This window comes from Mustela nigripes, chromosome 3 (genome assembly GCF_022355385.1).
Source record: "Mustela nigripes isolate SB6536 chromosome 3, MUSNIG.SB6536, whole genome shotgun sequence".
NCBI lineage: Eukaryota > Metazoa > Chordata > Mammalia > Carnivora > Mustelidae > Mustela > Mustela nigripes.
This window is the reverse complement of record NC_081559.1, coordinates 189488438-189496062: the sequence shown is the minus strand read 5'-3', so window position 1 is coordinate 189496062 and position 7625 is coordinate 189488438. Positions and strand designations below refer to the sequence as shown.

General features: G+C 44.4%; 1 long non-coding RNA gene across 3 annotated transcripts in view; it reads right to left on the bottom strand.

Annotated features, from left to right (window-relative positions):
• Window positions 1–753: 753 nt before the first annotated feature.
• LOC132013287 (uncharacterized) overlaps window positions 754–7625 on the bottom strand; it is a 55457-nt gene continuing 48585 nt past the window's right edge. The window contains exons 1-4 of one of the 3 annotated variants that reach the window (XR_009402972.1): window positions 3506–3671; window positions 3311–3397; window positions 2540–2605; window positions 754–1574 (exon numbers count right to left, since the gene is read on the bottom strand). This is a non-coding gene — a long non-coding RNA (uncharacterized LOC132013287). Of the gene's footprint in view, window positions 1575–2539; window positions 2610–3310; window positions 3398–3505; window positions 3672–7625 lie in introns of those variants that run through there. The other 2 variants (XR_009402969.1, XR_009402967.1) reach the window with 2 other exon arrangements.

Genomic DNA, 7625 nt, shown 5'->3' with positions numbered 1-7625 from the left:
TAGAAGCAACACAAGGTCCCCTTGGTGAGGTATACAAGACCTTTCAGGAGTAGGTATAATCCCCCTCCTAAGCCTCATCAACTGCCATCTTTTATCATTCTCTCCTGCATGCCAAGAAAACTCAGCTCTCCAAGGGCACAGCCTCTACTGTCCCTCCTATGTTGTCCTGTGCATTTGACAGCCTGGCCAATGACTAATGCAACAGGCTCACTCTCCTTCAAAGGCTGCAGAGTGGCCCCCACCATGCTCTATTGTCACACCACCAACATTCCTTCCCAGATTCTATTGTAAAGGCCCCAACTCTATGGGTATTTTCCAAACTCTCATCTTCCCCACCCCCACCCAAAGAGTCAGACACAAAGCTTCCATGAAATTTATGTCATTGGGCTCATGCTGGTGTTATGTCTGCCTTACCCTCCCAGAATATCATCTATCTGAGGGGAAAGATTGAGTTTTATCCCACTTCCCATTCACCATGCTTGTCATATGGCCCAACAGAAGGAGTGGAGGCCATCGGTATAGTGCACTATATCCTTTCCCTGAAGACCCCTTGCCCAAACACCCTTTGGGAGCATGAATTTATTCGCTGGTTCTTCCAACACCGAACGAGAACATTGAAGGCATCGTTCAGTGTCAGGTTGATCAATTCATATTATCTACAATCTAAAGTCTCCTTTTACTTAGGGTTTTGTAAAGACACCAAAAGATGACCTGAGATTGGATAAATGGTATCAAAAAATAAAGCATACATCATTAAATTGAATTGTATAGTATATTTAGCATGTAATATCTTTTGCAGTTTTATTTGTCTTCACTCAAATCTCTTCTCATTAGGGAGCTGGTGACACCATCGGTCAGGTGCCACTAGAGAAACCGTCCAATCTCTCTCCATTCTGGCTTTGTCTTCTCTTTCCACCTTTCTGATTTTATGCTATTTTTTGTGCTTTTATACCTCTCAGTGATCTTTGAAGGGCTAGCTGATTTCCTTATACAAGGGGCAATAGAGTTGTTTCAGAGAAAGCTATTTCCATCTGTTCACAATGGCTCAATAGTTAGGAATTTAAGGGCAGCGCGCCCATTAATCAAGCTGCTATATTTTGGTTACCACTACTGTTCCTAATTGGCCACTATACTAACCTGTGCGATGTTATAGCCCAAGGAAGAATGTTCTCTTCCAATATCTGCCATTTAAGGAAGAGGATAATGAGGAGGAACCTGGGCATGGTGTGTATAAAAAGATTCTGAGGGCTCTATGGGGAGATTTTTACAGATAATTGAAAAAGCAGTTGAAGATTCATTCCTTCATTTCCTCAATCATATAGTAAACATGTCTGGAGTACAAATGAGGTTTCAAAAGCAAGCAGCTACCAGATATTTGGAGGAACAAATTACCACTCAGCATTCTAGCAGGTGGTACCAAAGTGGAGAACACTGTCTAACTCTACCTGTGTGAGACTCTTGCTCCCCAGGCCCCTCCACACCCAAAGGACAAAGCCTGGGTTGACATCACTCTGCAAATGGATCCTGGGTCTGAGATTCACCAGGAACAGCCCATTCAGAGACACCAGGAGCAGCTGGAAGAGAAGAAGACATCCATTATGTGTTCTCTGTGAGACTCTCTAGAGCATTCCCACCCTCATCTGGCAAAGTCTTAGGGAGAGGCTGACAAAATGATGCACGTCAGACAACAAGGAGATGAGTTCAAATGCTGAGGGTTGGGATGTCTGGGTGGCTCTGTTGGTTAAACATCTGACTTTTAGTTTCAGCTCAGATCATGATCTCAGGGTCGTGGGATGTAGGCCTGTCTTGGGCTCTGTACTGGGCATGGAGTCTGCCTGGGATTCTCTCTCTCCCTCTACCATTCCCTTTCTACTTCCCACCCCAACTCAAATGCACAGGTGCCCTCTTTCTCTAGGAAAAACAAAACAAAACAAACCTGAGGACTAATTGGCTTGGGATAAGCTCTGACTGGAGGAGACCCATATAGAATACCATAAGCCCGGGAAATGGGAAAAGCTTCTCAGCCTTCAGGCAGAGCCACAGAGTAAGATAATAATGGCCACCATAACTGAGTGCTGAATGTGTGTTCTCCACTCTTCTCACATAGGCATCATTGAATCAATACAACCACTAACCTCATTTTTAGAAGGATGTGTTTGTTAGTTAGGAATGTGTTCACAGACATATGTAGGAAATGAGATTAATATTGGCTTAAAAATAGGAGTTTTGGGGTACCTGGATGGTGTAGTCAGTTGAGTGTCCAGTTCTTGGTTTTGGCTAAGATTGTGATCTCAGGGTTGTGAGATTGAGCCCCATATAGAGCTCCATGCTCAGTGCAGAGCCTGCTGGACATTCTCTATCCCTCTCCCCCTGCCCTTCTACCTCCCATGTGTGCTCTCTTGCTCCCTCTCTTTTTCTCTCTCTAAAATAAATAATAAATCTAAAATAAAATAGTAGAGAGCTCCTAGTATTGGTTGCACAGCTTGGTCAGGATAGGAGAGACCAAATCTCCTGCTAATCATTTTCTCGCCATTCTTACCAGTTGCTTCATGGTTGCAAAATGGCTGTTGTCAGTCCAACTATCACATCCGTTACCAAAGCACTTCTATCTTAAAGGGAGGTTAGAAAAAAAAGAATGCCATGCTATGATTAATAGAATTGTCGTAATTAGTTTCAATCAATCATGATTCAATGCCTGAGGCTGGGTATTTTGCCATGCTGAAAAAAATCAGGGTTTTGTAAACTAAGAGGAAGGAAATGGGTATCAAATAGGCAGCTCACATCACAATATTTGGAGGATTGAGCCATGTTCAGGTCTGTAGTATTGTTCAGGTCAGGTCTGCAGTTTCGCTCTACAACTTGCTGTCTATTGGGCTCCCACACTCACATGAGCTTTCTGAGTCTCAGGTGTCTTATCAGCAAAAAAGGAAAACAACAATGCTAGTTTCTACTTAAGAATACCAAGGTGATACAAGGTGACATTTATTAGTAAACAATTGACATGAATGTTCTAGAAATTGCATGTCTCTCTATGTAGAAAACAGCATCATTGGGCAGAGAAAATGCTCTCATCTCTGCCTACTTGGTTTTGAATTCTCTCTCCTCTGCTTGCTACCTGAATGATCAAGGTCAAAAAATAACTTGTGCACATCACAGCCTTCTCATCTGTAAAATGGGTTAATAACCATACCACACTTTCCAGTGTTGTGTAGATCAAAGGAGACAGTACATGGAAAGGGCCTGCCCATTACCTCCACATCAAAGGCATCCAATAAATCCTAGTTGTTCTTACCATGTGCTAATGACTCACCAATCTAAAGCTTCTTGCCTAACCAGAGTTCCAGGCGCAATGAGTCTCCTGCTTCTGGGATAGCTTCAAATCTCTGCCCCACAGATCCTGGAAGGAAAAAGGAAAGATGATAACAACCTAGAAACTCCTGCCTTTCCCTCCTCCCTCTCTACCACCCCAGTTAAAGAGTGCCCAAGCCCTCATTTCTATCCTCACCAGCCTAGAGACCTCCCACTAGCCTAGGGCTTCTCAGTTAGCGGCATGCAGATGGCCAGGGGATCTCACTACTGGGTAGATTCTGATCCCTCCCTCTGGGAGGAGGGAGTGGGGAGTCTGAATTCTTAGCAGGTTCCAGGTAAGGCTGCTTCTGCTGATCTGCAGAACTTACTTTGCAGAATGGGGCTCTAGAGTGGGCTGGATTGTGGGTAAATCTCCAGGCTCCAGCAAATTCCAATCTCCTGATATCACCACCACCTAGACCACTACTATCACTTTGCCACTGCCCTTCACATCCACAAGGACACACAGTACAGCCCACAAGGGTTCTCTCTCCTCCCTGGCACTCTCCTGCTTCTTGAATAGTTGTTAACCCTTTCAATGCCCACTGATGCCTCCCAGTTTGGGGATGAAACTGAAGCTTGAAATGTTAAAAGAGACATTTCAGCCACTAAGTACTGCAGCCAGAGTCAAATCTCAGTTTCTACAGCCAAGGGACAAGAGATGTGCCATGCAAAGTCTGTCCTAGGTCTCATGGAGCAGCTGATTTGGGTCCTGGTGTCAAAACCCCTTGACTCACGTCTGATTTTGACCACAGTGGTGGTGGACCATGGTAGAAATGCCTGGACTCAGAAGAGCTTCTGTATTTCCTATTTTCTGTGCAGAGTCCAGAAGAACTTGGGGGGTGAAGGTTACGTCCCAGGAGTCACCCTCCATCAGTGGATCAGGGCACTGGCCCTCTGTTCTCAGAGGGATACTTCTGGAAAGCATTCTGGACACATCTCAGATGGCCCAACAAAATCAAGATCACTTCCATGACACACATTCCCATGGGTTTTCTGTTCCCCATGTCCCCTTCTCTGTTCTTTCTTCCTGTTTCCCGGGGCTGCTTCTAAAATAAACTGCTATTACCCAGCGCTTCCCTCAGGCATTGTGTCTGGGGGCCCAACTGTCCAGGGCCCAAAAGCATACAGCACAGGGAGTGGGGTGGGGTGAGTGGGAGCCTGGTTTCAGCTAGAGGAAGCAGGTAGAAAGGGGAATCCTATATGTTGAGGACCTGTGGTGTATTAGGAACAATTACACAGGCCAGCACGTTCGGTCCCAGAGGGCTTCTGGCTAAATTTCGCATCCCCGTTTTATAGGGGAAGAAACGAAGTCCACAGGAACTGAAACACCTCATTTGGGTTGCAGATTCCTAATGATTCAGGTAGGATTCAAAGTGCCCTCTGCCCGACTCCACACGTCACGTTCTCTCCCCCACACCACATCAACCAGAACATTCCACCGGGAGAGTCTGTTCCTACTGCTAACTCCCGCTGCACTCTGCATGGCAATGACGAGGCTGTAGGATTGGGTGTTTATTTACCCCTCTGCCCTCCTCAGCTGGAGCACAGTGCTAATATTTGGATAGTTTAGAGTAAACATCACCGAACATCTCCGGCCTTTGACTTCTCCCCCTTCTAAAGGCAGGGATGAGTCCTTCCCCAAATATTTGTACAAATTATTTGATTTTTGCTGACTGATGAAAATGTATCTCCCAAGGACACATGCAAAGCTTCCCTTTGTTTTCCTTTTAGAGTTCATCCCGCAACTGTAACATGGGGCCACTGAGGCATGGCCAAGAGCAGAGCGGCGTGGCCTGAGGCTCTGAAAGAGGCCTGACTGGGTTTTCTTCTGCAGTCTCCATCCTCCCAGTGACACACAGCCACACAGTCTCCAAGGGAAGGGAGACAATGCGAGTAAGACTGAGTTAAAAAAAAAATAGAGTCATTTATGTATTTCTGTGCCTCTCCTTTCTTACAAAGCCCCAAGGTTGTCAAAATAAAGGGGAGCCTAAACTTTTGCCTCATAGAAGTGACCGTGTGCAGAATAAATCCATCCTTGCTGGCTCGACTCCAATCCTACATCACAGAGCATTCCTGATTGGCCCCACAGAAAGGGATTTATTTACAGTGTAAAGCACAGCAGGGAAGGGCCATGATTCTAGGGTTACGGAGGATCCGGGAGGCTGGGTTTCAGAGCTGATGCTGTTCATCAGAGGTCTGAGCACGAATGACACAGACTCGCTGAGACTTAGTTGTTCCACCTGCAAAAGGGACCCATTTGGGGGCATTGAGCCCCTCATTCTTACTCTAATTCACGGAGTCTATGGCAGGATTTAAAAAAACACAGACAGATTAATGTCTCTGCAAATAGGAGGAGTCTTAAAAACCCTGGTCTCTGATTGATTAAAATATGATACGAAGGAAGCAATGCCCAGGACAATTAGGTGAGCAGAATCCCCTGTCCTAGAGTCTCTGAGCTGGTGGATGACTGATTTTAAAACCTCAAGAGGTGTAATATTCCTGTAAAAGTCTGTTGGGAACAAGTTATAAAAAAGAATAAACAGATTAAGAGTCACTTATGGTTTGTCTCCCTCCTGATCCCATCTTGTTTCATTGATTCTTCTCCTACCCACTTAACCCCCCCCCCCGTTGCATCACCACTTCCTCATATCAGGGAGATCATATGATAGTTGTCTTTCTCCGCTTGACTTATTTCGCTAAGCATGATACGCTCTAGTTCCATCCATGTTGTCGCAAATGGCAAGATTTCATTTCTTTTGATGGCTGCATAGTATTCCATTGTGTATATATGCCACCTCTTCTTGATCCATTCATCTGTTGAGGGACATCTATTCTTTCCATAGTTTGGCTATTGTGGACATTGCTGCTATAAACATTAGGGTGCATGTGCCCCTTCGGATCACTACGTTTGCATCTTTAGGGTAAATATCCAGTAGTGCAATTGCTGGGTCATAGGGCAGTTCTATTTTCAACATTTTGAGGAACCTCCATGCTGTTTTCCAGAGTGGTTGCACCAGCTTACATTCCCACCAACAGTGTAGGAGGGTTCCCCTTTCTCCACATCCTCGCCAGCATCTGTCATTTCCTGACTTGTTGATTTTAGCCATTCTGACTGGTGTGAGGTGATATCTCATTGTGGTTTTGATTTGTAGTTCCCTGATGCTGAGTGATATGGAGCACTTTTTCATGTGTCTGTTGGCCATCTGGATGTCTTCTTTGCAGAAATGTCTGTTCATGTCCTCTGCCCATTTCTTGATTGGATTATTTGTTCTTTGGGTGTTGAGTTTGCTAAGTTCTTTATAGATTTTGGACACTAGCCCTTTATCTGATATGTCATTTGCAAATATCTTCTCCCATTCTGTCAGTTGTCTTTTGGTTTTGTTAACTGTTTCCTTTGCTGTCCAAAAGCTTTTGATCTTGATAAAATCCCAATAGTTCATTTTTGCCTTTGCTTCCCTTGCCTTTGGCGATGTTCCTAGGAAGATGTTGCTGCGGCTGAGGTGGAAGAGGTGACTCTTAATCTCACAAAACAAACTGAGGGTTGCTGGGGGGAGGGGGGTCAGGAGAGGGAGGTGGGGTTATGGACATTGGGGAGGGTATGTGCTTTGGTGAGTGCCGTGAAGTGTGTAAACCTGGCGATTCACAGACCTGTACCCCGGGGATAAAAATAGATTCTATGTTTATAAAAAAATTAAAAAATTAAAATAAAAAAAGAATAAACAGTTGATGAATCTGACATGCTGTAGGAATGCATCAAGACAGGCTTTCTGGGGGAATCCTGAGGTCAGAGGCATGGCTGATAGTCAGGTCAGGACTGGTGCGAGGTAGGAGTGAGAGGCACAGGTAAGGAATAGGTAAGGAGTAGGAACAGGTAAGGAATAGGTAAGGAGTAGGTAAGGAGTAGGAATAGGTAAGACAACTATCATATGATCTCCCTGATATGAGTTTGAAAGCCACATTCATTCATTCATTCGTTCATTTTTTTATTTTTATTTTTTAATTTAATTAATTTTTTAATTTAATTTAATTTTTAAATTTAATTTAATTTTTTCATTTCATTTCATTTCATTCATTTCATATTCATTTATTTTAATTTAATTTATTTTTAAAGATTTTATTTATTTATTTGAGACAGTGAGAGAAATAGCACAAGCAGGAGGAAGGGGCAGAGGCAGAGGCAGAGGCAGACTCCCTGCTGAGCAAGGGTCCCGGTGTCGGGCTCGATCCCAGGATCATGGGATCTTATCCCAGCCCTGGTTATCATGTAAACTTTC